The 15,603-nt window shown below is 39.2% G+C and overlaps 1 protein-coding gene across 2 annotated transcripts in view; it reads left to right on the forward strand.

Annotated features, from left to right (window-relative positions):
- Positions 1–3,243: 3,243 nt before the first annotated feature.
- The window catches only part of LOC112162867 (synaptic vesicle glycoprotein 2C), a 55,384-nt gene continuing 43,024 nt past the window's right edge, over positions 3,244–15,603 (forward strand). For both annotated transcript variants that reach the window (XM_036214423.1, XM_024298806.2), the window contains exon 1: positions 3,244–3,420. The gene's annotated coding sequence lies outside the window, so the exon portion shown is untranslated. The remainder of the gene's footprint in view (positions 3,421–15,603) is intronic.

A 15,603-nucleotide genomic window follows, 5' to 3' on the forward strand; every position in this document is an offset into this window, starting at 1 on the left:
ATTGTATTAGCATTTTGAACTGTGGGATAGTTGATGATGCTGAACGCAATGCTAGCCCTTTTAGCAATGACGTTTGCTTTTTTCACTGAAGAGTTACCACAGCTTTTAGCACCAATGTGCAAGAACCTCCTGAGGACAGAAGAAGAAGATCTTGAAAACATGGAGTGGTCAGTATATTCTCCAGACCTGAACCCCATTGATCTAGTTTGATTAAAAGTTCAAGGGTTCAGGATTGAGTTTACATTGAAGCATATTGAAATTCTAACTTTAAGAGTCTCAGTTAGATTTAGGAAACAAATAGGAATCGCTGTACAATTTAAAATAACAGGATCAAGAAGTATATATACCAGAAGAAGTAATAAAAAAGAAGAAAAAATAATAATATAGTACAAAAAGGTAGAAAAAATGTGTGCAGGTAAATTTGAATGTGGAGTTGGTAAGAAATCTGTCAATAAATTACTTTAATCTGGCTAATACTTGGACACTTTTCCGTCTAAATTTAGGGTTTTAAGAGCATCATGTTTATTTACATAAAGAACATTACACTAAATTGTTAAGCTGCACATATTCGTGGATTCTTATTCAATTAGACTAAAAGGAATCCTTTTTCAGCGAGTATTTTTCTATTAAACTATTTAAATACTGTGAACATTTCTAGCAGACAGAAACGCTAATCCACTCCTCAAGGATGTCCTTTCAAGGCTCCTTCCTCGCTCATTGAATTTGTCCCTTGATGGGAATTTGTAAGAAAGAGGCTCATTCATTAAAGTTCACGGTGCTTCTTCGCGATAGATGGTTGAAGATCTATCACCATCTAATCCTTTTGGGCGTGATGAGTCACTGCAGATTGGGGTTCTGTTTTATGCTGAAGGTGTTCCCATGAAGGTGATGGAAACATTGTGGGATGTCTCCATGACTGACGGCTCAATAAGAAAAACAACCATGTGAAGTCACTATTTTGATGTTTTATGGTGTTTAGCCAAAGATAACAGAGAATATTAAGAGAATTACATTTATTTAGTCTCAAAATCTGTCAATAAATGGCATTTCTAACCTTCTCGTTAAATATTTTTATAAATGTTGTAGAAGTTTTACAGATTAGCACACTTTTGTATTTTAAGTTTTCTTCAATTGTGAGTAAAATAAACTCAAAGAAGTTTATTTTATGTATGCGTTTAAATAACTCAATTTAGAACTAAAATGAAAGAATGATGCGTTTATCTATAAACTATCAGGTTCTAGAATGATCTTCAAATACGAAAACAAAGACGCTAAATTAAGAGTAACAAAACAAAAAGCAACGCGTTGGGACATCCAAAGGAAGTTTTGAAAGTATTATGGGATGGCCACAGGACCTATGACTTGTCGGCCATTTTGTGCCAAAATAATATTTGGTCAATTTTCACACAATATGGAAAAGAAAGATTTGTTCGAATGATCTTAACAAAATTTCACTCACATACCACTAAAGTACCACAACTGAAGTGTCGTTGACCTTTGACCTTGGGAAGGGGCAGCCATCTTGAAATAAAAAAAAAAAAAACCTTACCATCTATGAATATAAACTCTTTCAATCGATTGGTTCCTATAACTAGTCAAGGATATTTTTGGAAGTTAAAAATGTTGAAATTAGAAGTTTTGAATGGTGTTAGCATGGCGAGTTAGCAAAAGCTTGTTTTCCCAGAATAAGGTGGTCCGGGTGGGAATGTGGCTCGCCCACAAGACCCTTTTTGTATTGTGTATTTTCTATGTCACCAATACGATCTTTTGCAAAGAAATCCTCAGAAATTGAATTTTAAGTTAAATTTTCTTTTTATATGTCCATCATTAAAAAAGCTACAAGAATATATTAAGAAACACTAAAAACAACATTTGCATTGGAGTGGGTCTTTAATAGATGCTAAATGTTTATTTTAATTATCTAGTTTGCTGTAGATTTCAAAACATTACAGACATTTTGTAGTTAAAATCCCATAAAGTTCTGCTTCAACCAAATGTTTTTTCTTTTGTAAAATCATTCCCAGTGATTTTTTCATTATCATTATGAAATCTTTTAACCCAAATCAAAAAGCTTTAGTCACTTTTTAGTTTGGCTTTAGTTACACATTATTAATAATGAATAATGATACTCCTCTATGTAAAAACGCTGATTTATCACCATGATTATCAACAATGACAACAAACAAATATCAATATTTAGCACTTTATTAATCTCAGTAATTGTTACATTTTCAGATGATCACTTGAATTTCATAGGAAAAATGTCCCATTTTCACTTTCTTGTTCCATGTTTATCAGTTATCCAATGTTATAGAAAAATCAACTTACACATTTTTAAACAAATATTGTCACATTTTGAACTAATGATCAAATCTGGAGCATTTTTAGCAAAATGTATGATCTTTGAGTAAGTCAGAGGTCACCTAAACGTATCTAAAGTTCATAATGAACATATTTTTAAGATGATTTAATGTTGTAACTTATGTAAATGTGCGTGTAATTTAATACAATTTATAATTATGATTTTTTTAGCCTAAATCAAAAAGTCTTCGTCGTTTTTTAAGTCATTAGCATCTGGTTTTCTGATCCAACGTGATTTGAATTAAGAAACACGTAGAAATGCATTTTATATAGGTCTTCTACTTTGAGAAAAATCCTACAAGAACCTGTTAAAAACAAAAAATATATATTTTTTATTGATGTGCGTCTTTAAAGTTTGTCACACGTTTTCATGCTTTCAATGATCTCAAGAAAATTTTTATTTAATGCTTTTTAAGTCATATTTTAGTTTGATTTTTTGTTTCTTGTGCCATTAACAGGTTTGAGCTGCCAATCAATCAATTCTTCCTTCAAATTTTAGAAACATGTTTTAGGCTAAATTAAAAAAAGATTTTAAAAATCCCCCCAAAATGACTAAAACAATGAAAAAAAATAAATTTCACTCTTGTGATCCTCAAATATCGTTTTTTCTGAGTATAAATGCAGTTTATTTCCGTCAACAGATGTTTCCTTTCCCTTCTGTGACTGTCAGCGGTGAGTCGCGCTCTCTGGATCCGTCATCCGCATCCCGCCGGAGCGCATCCTCCCGCAGGATGATGCGCTCCGGCGGGATGCGGGCAGCGCTCGTGTTTGCCTCCATCTCGCCTCAGATAGGACCGTCTGAGGCGGAAATGCGGAGCCGCCTGCCTCCCGTTCCTCCCTTTCCTCCTCATCCTTCCTCCCTCCCTCCCCCCGACGCTCTCACGCCTCCCTCCAGCCTCGCGCTGCTTTCTTTGACTGCAGCAGAAAAATCCGCTGCATCGAAGAAAGAAAAAAGAAAGAAATTTGGCTGCGATGCCGGCTCCCTGTGAGGCCGAATGAGAGCGCAGACCTGGGGGGGTTCGGGCTCATCCGCCGCGCTGCGATGCTCCAGAGCAGAACGTGAGTCTCTGATTTCATCTTTGGAAACTTCCTCTGATCCCGCACTGCAAATCTCCCCAAAGCGCATCCTTATTCGGGATGATTTGACGAGTTTAAAGTGGAATTAAATAATTCATTTGCGTCTGATTGGAGGAAAAGTTAAGATAACTTTGAGAAATGTTCAGAAATTATTCCTAATAAGAAGTTTTTGCGCACATTTGCGGAGAAAATCTACACATTTTTGCGTAATATTACAGTTTGGCGACTTTTAGGAAGTGGCAGCGTGCGTGAGTGAGCCACAGCGGTGCGTGATCAGTGCGGATCTGCAGAGCAAAGCAGGCATCTATTAATCAGGAGGCAGCGCGCGGCGCTGCAGCACGCGCGCAGATCGTTATCCGCGCAGCTCGCCGGGAGGATTGATTCCCAGGCAGCAGGACAAATCTAATTATGGGACGCCGCTTGCGCCAAAAGACTCCGCGGTGATTGATGGCGCTTCCCGTGCGCACGCAGCGCGCCGCCGCGGCGTGCTCGGCGTGCGCGGCGCAGGTGAAACAAAGGGGAGGAAAGTGACGGATGGGTTCTGCAGAGGGAACCCTTAAACTTCCCTCTGGAAAGGATGGGCGAGTGTTCACCTGCAGGGGGATTCTCTCAACCAACAGAGATGTTTTTGTGATCAGACGCTGCAGAAACACACAAAAATGACACAAATACACACCAAGTTTGTCACAATAGAAGATTGTTGGAGGATCTTATTGCTTAGGATACACAAACTGAAATCTAAGTAAAATAAATAAAAGGATTGAAGGTGAAAAAAGGGAACTGAAGCAATCAGGACATGCAGAGATGCTGCTCCAGTGTGATGGATATGGGATGCTAAAAAATTGTAATTGATTGTCTTTAGTCAAGTTTGCTTTTGAGTTACGTTCACACGGCCTCAAGCTACAACTTCCAATGAAAAGTCCATGTAAATGCTTGTAAACACAGTCCGGTTGTGGGCTCTACGTACAAAACAGGCGTTCATTGATCGAGTGCTGGAAGTTCAACTTCTTCATGCTAAATCCAACGTTCTCACCTCCAAGTCATCACATATGGACGTGTGGTTCAGGCCTTCAACTTGTCATTTTTTGACGTGCTGGCTGTTCCCGCAAAATCACATCCCAAACCTCCAGGCTGCAAACTGGAAGCGGTCCAGTAGTGGGATGCGGGGAACACCGGTACCCTATCCCAGTATCAGTTTGGGCCCTGTACTTCACAGGTACCAGTAGTGGGATAGGGTACTGGTGCGCTCAGCAACCCGGTAATGTTTGTAAAATCAGAGTTCAGCAACTCTCTGGACATGCAGTACGGAACGTCCAGTACCAGTACCCTCCTAACCCTGTACCGGTGCCATAACCCAGCACCGAATGCTGTACCAAAGACGGCGCCAAGTGCGAACAAGGCCAAGACACGAACTGGTACCCTAACTCTAACCGAATACTGGTTTGTGTCCTGTACCGCATCCAGTGCAGGGATAGTGTTAGGGTACCGGTTGTGGGATAGGGTACTGATGCCCACCGTGTCCCGGTACTGTTCTGAAAATCAAAGGTCCGCTACCCTCGGGACGCTGTACCGGATGGGGTAACGAATGCAGACTGGTACTCGGGATGCGTCCAGTAGCAGTACCCTAACCCTGCACCGGACGCAGTGCCAGGCGCGAACCTGTACCCTAACCCGGTTCGCGTCCAGGCCTAGTTCGTGCCCGGTACAGCATCTGGTACAGGTTCAAGTCCAGTACGTACTGCGTCCGCTTGATTTTACGAATAGCCAGTACGTCAAAAACTACAAGTTAGGGACACCTAAAAGGTCAAAGAGTGATGTGGAGGGGTCCTTAACCCTTGTGCCTTACACTGACGTGTTATCCATCCCAAGACAAGTGTGGATGAAGGTGGACAGGATTTCATGTTATGGACACCAGTGAAAATTAAAGTCATTGTGGGGTCCAGATGACCCCTCTACCAATGTCAACATACCTAGGACAGCACCAACGTCAATGTGTGACGACTTGGGGATCAGAATGTGTTGCTATATCACATCAACGCTGAACTGTGACCAATCAGGGACTTGGATTGGTAGTGACATGTGGGTAGTGTCCTTTCATAACACGGAAGTACAGACTGTTATAAACATGACGACGAAGGAGACATGAATATTTGGGTTCTATGAATTATATGACACCAAATCTTTCATGTATTGGAATGGAACTGTGAAAGAAAAAGCTTCATTTGCACCGATTTACACGCACGTTCAAAGCTCTTCCGTTCACACATCGCTACACAAGTCCATTTTCCGGTTCTATGTTCAAAAAGTGCAACTTCTGACTATTTAATATTTGTTTTATTACTTTGTGAAGCTTGTAGGGAGGATCTGACTAAAACAAAAACAAGGAAACCATACGACAGTTGAAATGTGAACCTTTAAGTTCTAAACATTGTTTAAGTGAGGCCAGCTCACAGCAGACAAAAACAGCTCAGATTTACAATAGATTAGACTGGAGTCAATTTAAATTAGATTATGTTAAATACAGAATCCTCAGTGAAAGGAATCCAGTTCATTAGACGTGTGAAAACAAGAACAGATCCTCAGAACTGTAAACTGAAAGAGACACAAGATGAACAATTAAATGCTCAATTAGAGAGAGCTAAAGAATCAATAAAGAAGGTTCATTATTTTGTATTTTAATAGACTATTTTGTTGTGATTGTTGCCTGAAGCATGATTCTTCATTTCCACTAAAATAACACATTTAATGCATCACGTCCCAACACCTAATGTTATTTTTTTACTAGCTCTGATTTGTGTAAACAACAGATGCCGTAAAAAATATTATTTTCATGATTCACACAACAACATTAGACAATATGATCATTTGCTGCTATATTAAAAAAACACATAAAGGTGGAAAAAGTATTTAAATAAACATGATGAAGATGAAGATAGGGCTACTAATAATAAGAAAATAAAATGATCTGGAGGGCCGGATCCGGCCCCCGGGCCGTGACTTTGACACAGAGTTTCTAAAATAATTCTTTAAAACATGATGCCCTGTGAGGCCTCAGTCCTCAAAGAGGCACAAAAACACATAAAGTTTCTATCAAATCAACATCTACATGGAGAATCCACAGCATCTCGCCGAGCTCCAGCAGTTGGTAAGCGCTCACAGCTATAATTACACACAGGCTACCAGGCAGCTCTGAGCGTGTGTGTAAGTGTGCGATTGTGTACACAGCAGGAGGAGATCCCACATTAGGAGCAGCGCGTTGGGTAGTTCCCTCGGTGCATCTGCTCAGTTATGGATTTCTATGTTTCTTCATTTGTGAATCTCGGAGCTGGAAGGCTGGAGTCTGATGGTTAATGTCCTCTTTTCTGTTCTGCTGGCGGTTATTCAACTTTAAATTTATCTGAAAAGCTGGTTTGAGGCTGTTGTTTGTCGATTTCTAGTGATTGACAAAATGTTTGGGATTCTGTACAAGCTCCTTTGAAGAAACGTAAAACTACTTTCCATGTCCTCTGATGAGTCGAAGGAAAGACATCAATGTGTGTAATGTTGAGAAATCTCAGTTTCTTTCTTTTGGAATTAAAACTGTACTTTTTAGCTAAATTAAAGTCAAACAGTTTGTGTAGAACAGAGGTGTCAAACTCATTTTGGTTCAGGGGCCGCATTCAACTCGTCTGACCCCAAGTGGGTCGGACCAATTTAATAATAACCTCGTAAAAAATGCCACAAACAACTTAGTACCCTTATCACTTATTAGAACACATTTTTTCACAGATTCAATGGATTTCAAATGAAGTGGATTTAACCTTTTTAAATAGTTGTTTATTTAATTATAGAAAGAGTGATTTTTCTGCATCTGACATTGAGGAAATCCTGATAGTAAAAATTAAACTAAATGAAACTTGCAAACATTTGTGAACATCGGAATTTGGAGTTAACGTCCCTTTCTCTCTTGAAACTCGGCATCGTATCAATATCAGGATTCAAATCCTGTGTAACAAAAAAATAATCAGATTAATCACACTTTTGTGTTGTGATTCATCACTTTTATACCATGGTCCAGGCGAATACTGGATTCTGATTGGCTGCTGGGTGTGGATTCAAAAGTGATAAACCACATCTAAAAAAGTAGTCTAAATGTTCTGTATGACTGTGCAGGCTTCTTTAAAACATGCTTTTGTGTCATCATCATGACAAAAACAAGCGGTAAGAGCGGAACTGAAGCTTTATTGAACCTATCATGACTATCAGCATTTATATCGCATTCCTTTGCCGCTGCAGTCGAGGCTCAGCGAGTGACAACGCACCAGACCATGAATCAAATAGTCCGCTTTTTGTGAAAAATCTATCTAATCCAAAAAAATACCAAGAATAAAGTACTACAAACGGAACTGAATATTTATTTATTTTGTAAGTGACCAAAAGTGGGAGAATAACTCACACAGTGGAAGCCTGAACCGCCAAGGTAAAGTGAAGAACTGTTTCTTTTTCAAAGTGTAATTAATTTGCGTTAACAAATATTAATGCATTGATTATTTTTGATCAATCATCTTAACGTTCAAAGCCCTTAAAATAACACGTTCTACAAACTTTTATGAAATTAACACAATTCCATCTTATTTTGATGCATATGTGGCTTTTCCACTTTTTTTCAGCGAGAGATTCATGTGGTTTCCGTTGTAAAATGTTGCATATCAGGGAAAAGCTGCTTTTCTCAGCCCCAGAATCCACTGAGATTACGTTAATTACGTAAACGATTGAGGCGTTCCGACAGTTAAAGCACCACATTTGTTCACTGCAGTGGTCAGAATTCACAGTCATGAAGAACTACTTATTTTTATTTTTTTTTTAATATCCATAGATGGGTCACATGCTTTCCATACTTCTCTGGTGCCACTCTATGGCTCCGCCCTCTAAACTCCACCTGTCCTTTTGGAGGTAACACACTCCAGAAAGCTTTTGTTGTGTCCCTGAGTTTGACGTCTGGTTTTATTCACATGATGTGCATGATGCAATGTGCACTGTAGCCATCTGTGGGCACCCCAGAAAGCCTGTAGGGCTTTGCACACGCCACTGAAATGCACATATTGTCAACCAGAATGCCGCATGCTGATGCTGTTCTTTCTTGGAGCTGCATGTTCCAGGCGTTTTTTTGTTGTTCTTTGCAGTCCAGAACTTCAGAATAAAGAGAGTGAAGGCTGTCTGTCCTGCAGAGGTTGTTGTTTGAGCGTGCACAGTGTGGCAGGACACGTGCACCTGCGTGGCGTGCGTGGCGTGCGTGGGCGTGCGACCGCTGTAGTTGGGTTTGGGAGTGATTAATGAACGTAGCTGCGTGGCGTCAGCGGGCCGTGACAGCACGACTGCAAGGAAATCATTTCTCGCCTCTGCAGACTGCTGATTCAGAGCCCACAAGATTTGTGCTGATTGCAAAATTTGTATCATAAGAGTTCTCCTGTACTAACCCCAATCAACACCGACGAAGTGACGTGAAAAAACCCCGCAGCATCCTGTCCGTTTACGGTTTTACCACGATGGGTTTGAGGTTGGAGTATTTCTCTAAGAGTTTTGTTCTCTGCGACGTTTTGACATCAGGACTGGACTCTCAAGAATCTCATTACCGCAAACTGCACTGAAATCCTCCTAAATGTCAGCATCAATGGCCATTTGCATACGGAGAAGGAATTATAGCCCATCATGAATAATAAAATGTCAACAGCAGAGGCAGATCTTTTAGAAACTGTCGAGATGATGACTTTGAAAGGAGAGAAGAGAGACTTCCAGTTTTCCTTTTTTACTGAACCTTCTCAGGATTGTATTTTAGTTATCTTCTAAAGCTTTACTGACACATTAATCATTTAAAAGAAGGCAATTTCATGAAAAGTTGGCTCTTTAGGTGTTAAATGAGTTTGACCTGACAGGATTAGGAACTCTTGAGCTGCTGATTCAAGATCACAAGTTCCAGAACTTTAAAGCATTAGAAATTAAAGTAAATCTATATGTATCGGCTTAAAAGATATACATTCTTTTCAGCAGAAGAATATTCATACAAACTATTTAAATATGCTGTGGAGGTCTAATGGTTGGGACTCAACTAGTTTCTTTGTGCTTTAAAGCCTTTACGTGTCAGAAACCAGGACGTTTTTCAGACTTTTGGGCAAAAATGTAACAAATAATTCTCCAGAACTGATGAAGGGACAAACACGTTCTCACTTCCAACACGTCACATGCTGACGTTTGGTTAGGAACCCTCTGCGCCAAAAATTGGCATTTTGGGTGTCCCCAACTAAAATACTAAAGTAAAATCAAGGATCTGCAAACTTCTGGATGTGGTACTGGATGTGGACTGGTCCTCGGGACGCGTCCAGTGCTAGTACCCTAACCCGGCATTGGACACGGTACTGGCCGCAAACCAGTCCTGGACACAAACTGGCACCCCAACCCTCTACCAGTACCCTAACCCTCTACCAGTACCCTAACCCTCTACCAGTATCCTAACCCTCTACCAGTGCCTTAACCCAACTTTTCAGTAACTAGCCCTAACCCTCTACCAGTACCCTAACCTGCCACTGGACACAGTACTGGCCTGGATGCAAACCGGCACACCAACCCTCTACCAGTACCCCAATGGGAGTAATAAAGGATTTCTGAACCTTCTACCAGTACCCTAATCCTTTGCCAGTACCCTAATCCGGCAGCGGACGCAGTACCAGACGTGGTACTGGGCGTGAACCGGCACCCTAACCCAGTACCAGTTTGTGTTTGGGCCTGGTTCGGACCACATCTAGTACCGTGTCAAGAGGTTTGTGGACCCTTGATTTTTCGAACAACCAACACATAAAAAAACAACAAGTTAGGGACATCCAAAAAGTAAATCTTTGAGGGGGTCTTCTGTGTCAAAATTAATGAAATAACGGAAATTAGACAATACCAGGGATACTACACGCAGATTTGCAAAGTCCATAAATACAGTTAACCATAACCAAGTGGTCTTATTTTAAACCCCAAATATATCAGGCAGGTCCGTGCATAGAGTCCATCCTGTCCACCTTCATCAACATTTGTCATTTGATGGATAACACGTCAATGTAAAGCTGGGGTCACCTGGACCCCGTGAGAAAGCTCAAGGGTTAAGGACCCCTCCGCGCCACTTTTTGACGTTTTAGGTGTCCCCAACTTGTCGTTTTTTGACCTGCTGGCTGTTTGTAAAATCAAGGGTTCATCTTGAGACACAGTACTGAATGTGGGACTGGACGCAGACTGGTCATTGGGACACATCCAGTACCGGTTCGGGTCCAGTACCATGTACAGTGCAGGGTTAGGGTCCCAGTACTGGACTGGTTTTAATTTGAGACTGGGAGATTGAGGTCCCGTGATTTATCAGGAACAGCTAGCAAAAACGACAAGTCAGGAACTCCTAAGACGCCAGTTTTTGACGCAAAGATGTCTTTAACCAAACGTCAACGTGTGATGAGTTAGGAGTAGGAACGTGTTGGAGGGACGGGATCAGGGGTAAAAATCAAAACTGATCTTCACTCTTTAGCACCACAGATAGCAGCAGTCATACTCAGCAGAGACAATTCAGCTAAAGGAAAATGTTTTCACCTGAAAAAAAAACATCCCCGTGAATGCGTGAAAGGATCTCACAAATCCTCCTTTGATCTCCTCTTATATCAGCCATTCTTCTGATGAATTTTTTATGCGTTGGGCCGTGAGAGCAGAAACCCCGTCAGAGCTGACACTGAGGCAGAAAACAAACTTAAAGTCAGATCACTTACATGTGAAGAGGCCAAGAAAAATAAAGGAAGAATTCATCTTATAGAACGAGAAGATAAAAGTGAATACGCATCCTGGAAGACAAAGGGTGTCAGGAAGTGGTGGTGTAGACCCAAGAAGAAGGGTTGGGGGCAGAAACTTAGGCTGTTTTCAGACTGAAAACATTTAGTTAGCTTAAAAGGGACCAGAGCTTCTTCAGTCTGAATAGACTCCACTCTTGGAGCTGAACATCTGAACCAACCGGGCATTATGGGATGTAAACACAACGATGAGACTAAGCAACTAATTGAAATGTGGTTGGACGAATGCATTGTGGTCTATATTCACCAATCTAGAGAGAATCAATGCTCCCTAGTTTTTTATAGAGACTTTCCAGGACACTAGATTTTTAATTTGTAGATTTAGACACCACAAAAAAGACAAATATGGACTGTATAGTGACCACATAGGGTTAAGGTTAGCACAACCAATGACCGACTTTGATCATCTATTGATCTAATTTCAAAGTCTTGAAATGGTCTTTTAATTATGATTTTAGGCTAAATCATGTTGTGGGCAGAACTTTTGGCACAAAGTAAGCTTCCTCTTATTTCCCATATTCCCTTTTATTTAGACTAGCTTACAGTCCCTCACAATGCCAACCTAACATTAACGGTTTAACAAAAATGTGGACCAATATCGGAACCAGAGTCCAGCTCAGACGAGGAAAACAAAGACGTTCATGGATCCATTTGTCTGCAAGTGTATATATGAGAAAGGGGCGGAGCAGGGAGCTTGTGGCCCCGCCCACAAATACGATCTTCAAACGTTTTTTCACCTGGTTCCTATTTTTTTTAATTTAAAAATATCCTCCATTATGAAAAAAATGCTAAAAGAACACGTTAAAAACAACAAAAACGTGATTTTCTTTGTAATGGATCTTTAAATAATTAATTGACTTATTTATTGATTTGACTTTTAAGCATTTAATGTATTTTATGGTTTTTCATTTGTACATTTTTACCTTTTTTATTTTTCCTATTATCTTATTTTTGTCTTTCAATTGTTGGTTTTTTTGTGTTTTATGACTTTTTATTGTTTTATCACATATTTATGTCTTTTATGTCAAGCATCTTGTGTTCTGTAAATAAAGCGACTGACTAACGAACTGCTGGAGAAAGAGTTAGAAAATGAAAAATAAATCACATTTGAGCTGACTAAAGGAATCGCTTTTACTTTATAGTTTCTCCTCCGCTCCTGTCAACCACTGAGAGAAAAAAATCCCAACAAAATCTCCTCACATCTGGCCTGAAGGTCTCCTCCAAACAAAGCTCTCTTCTCCCTGCACACAGATGCTCCCGCGGCCTCGGGGAGTTTGCGTCTCATCATCTGCCTGCGCTCAAAGTTAGTTAGGACACTTTTCCCACTTCATTTGGCTGCTGCATTGCACCAAAAGCTCTTGGGATGCTTTTGTCGCCGCAGAGCCCCTGGCGCTTAAACGCTCAAGCGATAACACACAACTGATGTTTTATCTAGTTCTGTTGAGCAAAGGTGAGAAGAGGCCCCATACATCAACCTGCCACCGGCTCTCGGTGCTTTTAACCCGACTCAACACCTCCGCGTGTTCTGACCAACCCGGAGAGTCACATATATAAACAGGAAAACCCGTCTGTCTTCAGGACTCAAAGAAAACATGAGTTTTATCATCTCTGCACCTTTGATACGAAGTGTAAATATACATTTTTTAATAAAAAATATTCCTATTAAGATTTACTAACTATATTTATCCCGTTTGTTCTACATCTGTATTGTTGGTGAGACAGAAGAGAGATTTTTCCTAGAAACTGGCGTCTCCCTCAGTCTGGTGGGTTGACAGCCCTTCTGGGGGGGGGTCATGTTAATGTCATGGTAGAGGGAGCCCCCAGGAGACTCCCTCATACAGGCTGACACATATCCCCCCATCAAAAAAGTGTTTATGTTGACTGGATGCACAGTTTTCAGGCAGCAGAAAAGTCGAGAAGTGAACAGATTCTCAGTCGTTGGGCAGAAGATACTCCAATGCAGCATTTTTGAAGACTTTCTTTTAGAAATGTTCCTGTTTTTCTACAGAAATACTTTTAATTATGTATTCTAAACATATAAATACTAAGTAAATGTTAAAATGAGTTTTGAATTTTACATGAACATTTACATACTGTAAATATGATCTAAAATAGGTGTCAAAGTCAGATCATTTTATTTTATTGTTATTAATGACCTGATGTTATCTTGTGCTTATTTTTAACGTATAATTTTGACTAAAAATATTTTTATGGAGAGTAAAATATTTATTTATATATTTAAGGTTTAAGTTGATTTATTCTGGAATAATTATACTGCCTTTTTATTCTTCAAAATTATGTTAAAAAGTTACAGTTTTAAAAATCGACATTCTGCTAACTTTTTGGACTATTTTGGGATTTACTAATGTTTTTAGGCTATTCTGGAGTTTAGCTAATATTTTAGCTAAATGCTAGCTCTTTTGGCTAATTTTTTTTTTTTGTTTGTTTGTTTTTTAGGCTATTTTGGAGTTTAACTAATGATTCTGCTACTTGCTAGCAATTTGGGTTAATTTGTGCTCTCTTTCAGTTTTTTAGTCTATTTTGGAGTTTAGCAAGTATCTCAGCTACCTGCTAGTTGTTTTGGCTAATTTAGGCTTTTTTTGTTTTTGTTTTTTAGGCTTTTTGGAGTTTAGCTAATATTTCAACTTCATGCTGGCTATTTTGGCTAATTTAGGCTTTTTTCAGTTTTTTTTTTTTTTTTTTAAGTTTAGCTATTTTTTCAGCTACATGCTAGCTGTTTTCGCTAGCCTACATTTGTTTTTTTTTCTTTTCTTTTTTTTATTTTTTAGGCTAATTTGGCCTTTGGTTAACATTTTAGCTATCAGCTTCAGCGTTTTTAGTTATCAATTTCAGCATTTTCAGCTGCCAAATTCAGCTTTCAGCATTCACATTAGCTCTATCACAGGTGATGCTATATATCTAGTTCATAATTATGTTAAAAAGTTACGGTTTTACCGTTTTAAAAATGTAGTTTCATAGTGTTCAATAAATGTTTATCCTGTTCAGCCCGTGACCTAAAGTGTGTTTTGGATTTTGGCCCCTTGTGTGATTGAGGTTCCCCCCCCAGATCTAAAACATGGTTTATTGTAACTGTAAGGTTAAAAAAGGCTAATACTAAGGGTTCATTTGGAACCTCTTGCAGTTTAACCTAAACCGGTTACTCATGCAAAAGTAATGTATGGCTGCTCCGTGTAGCGACATATGTCTCAGATGTGTGAACGGAGCTCAGTGAACCGTTTGCAGCTTCTGTGTAATTTTCTGATTGCTCCAGTCTTGGAAAGAGTCCAAGTGCTTCAAGCACATGATGTTATTAGGTGGAGTTCTGTTGCTGGACTGGAAGCTTTGCTGACGGCAAACAAACTGATCAACTCTCAAGTACATCGCTTAATGTCGATAAATAGTCTTGGCGTGGGCGTTCTACCACTCTAATTTGATTTTAATGGTGTCCTTTATGGCTTTTGGAGAATACTTTTTTTACTATTCCATCATGAAAACGACTTATATGAAAGAGATCTGAAGTAAAAATGTGAGATTTTATCAATTCACAACACCTTCAGACGGATAATGTGGCAACATTTTCACTTCATTGAAAGTGAAAAAATGACTTTTATGCTGTAAATATGAATAAAACCTTCTTTTTTCCCAAATAAAATGTTATAATAAGTTTGACAGCTGATCAGTTTGTGCTGAGCTGTGATTTAATTGGAGGATATTAAGGAGAGAGAATCATCTCAGAATCCCAGAAATTACTTTTTTATGAAATGAACAATATCAGCAGCAAAAAAAAAAAAATATTTTTTTATGTTTCATCAAGCATATCTGGCCTGAAGGAACAGAAATATGTAGGTATAGATTGATAAACAAACACTATATTTAGCTGGAGTAATAAAAGTGTCCAAATGTTGCATGTTAGCGTTTAAGTATGAGAAAATGAATAAATACCAGCCTTAAATAGGGGTAAATTCTATCGTACTACCCGACTTTTTAAAACAGGTGTAACGATGAAATCCCTCCCCTTTTTGAAGCCAGTCTCTAGTGGTCATTTAAGGAACTGCAACATTCAGATTTCTATACAAAATGTTGTAACTTTTGTATAGAATTTGTAGTCATATTCAGAGCTAATTTAAGGTAAAGAGGTGGGGCTACCTTATGATTGACAGATTCGTATTTAAACCCTCTTTACTGGGCGGGGTTGAACAAATGTGTTAGCCACGCCCATTTCAGAGTTGGTAGAGGTGAACTATTGTCTTCATATAAGTTCAACTCAACATTTCTCTGTTATTTTTTCAGTTGGTTGTATCTACAACACATTTTCACT

Source organism: Oryzias melastigma, linkage group LG12, assembly GCF_002922805.2.
Source record: "Oryzias melastigma strain HK-1 linkage group LG12, ASM292280v2, whole genome shotgun sequence".
Classification (NCBI taxonomy): domain Eukaryota; kingdom Metazoa; phylum Chordata; class Actinopteri; order Beloniformes; family Adrianichthyidae; genus Oryzias; species Oryzias melastigma.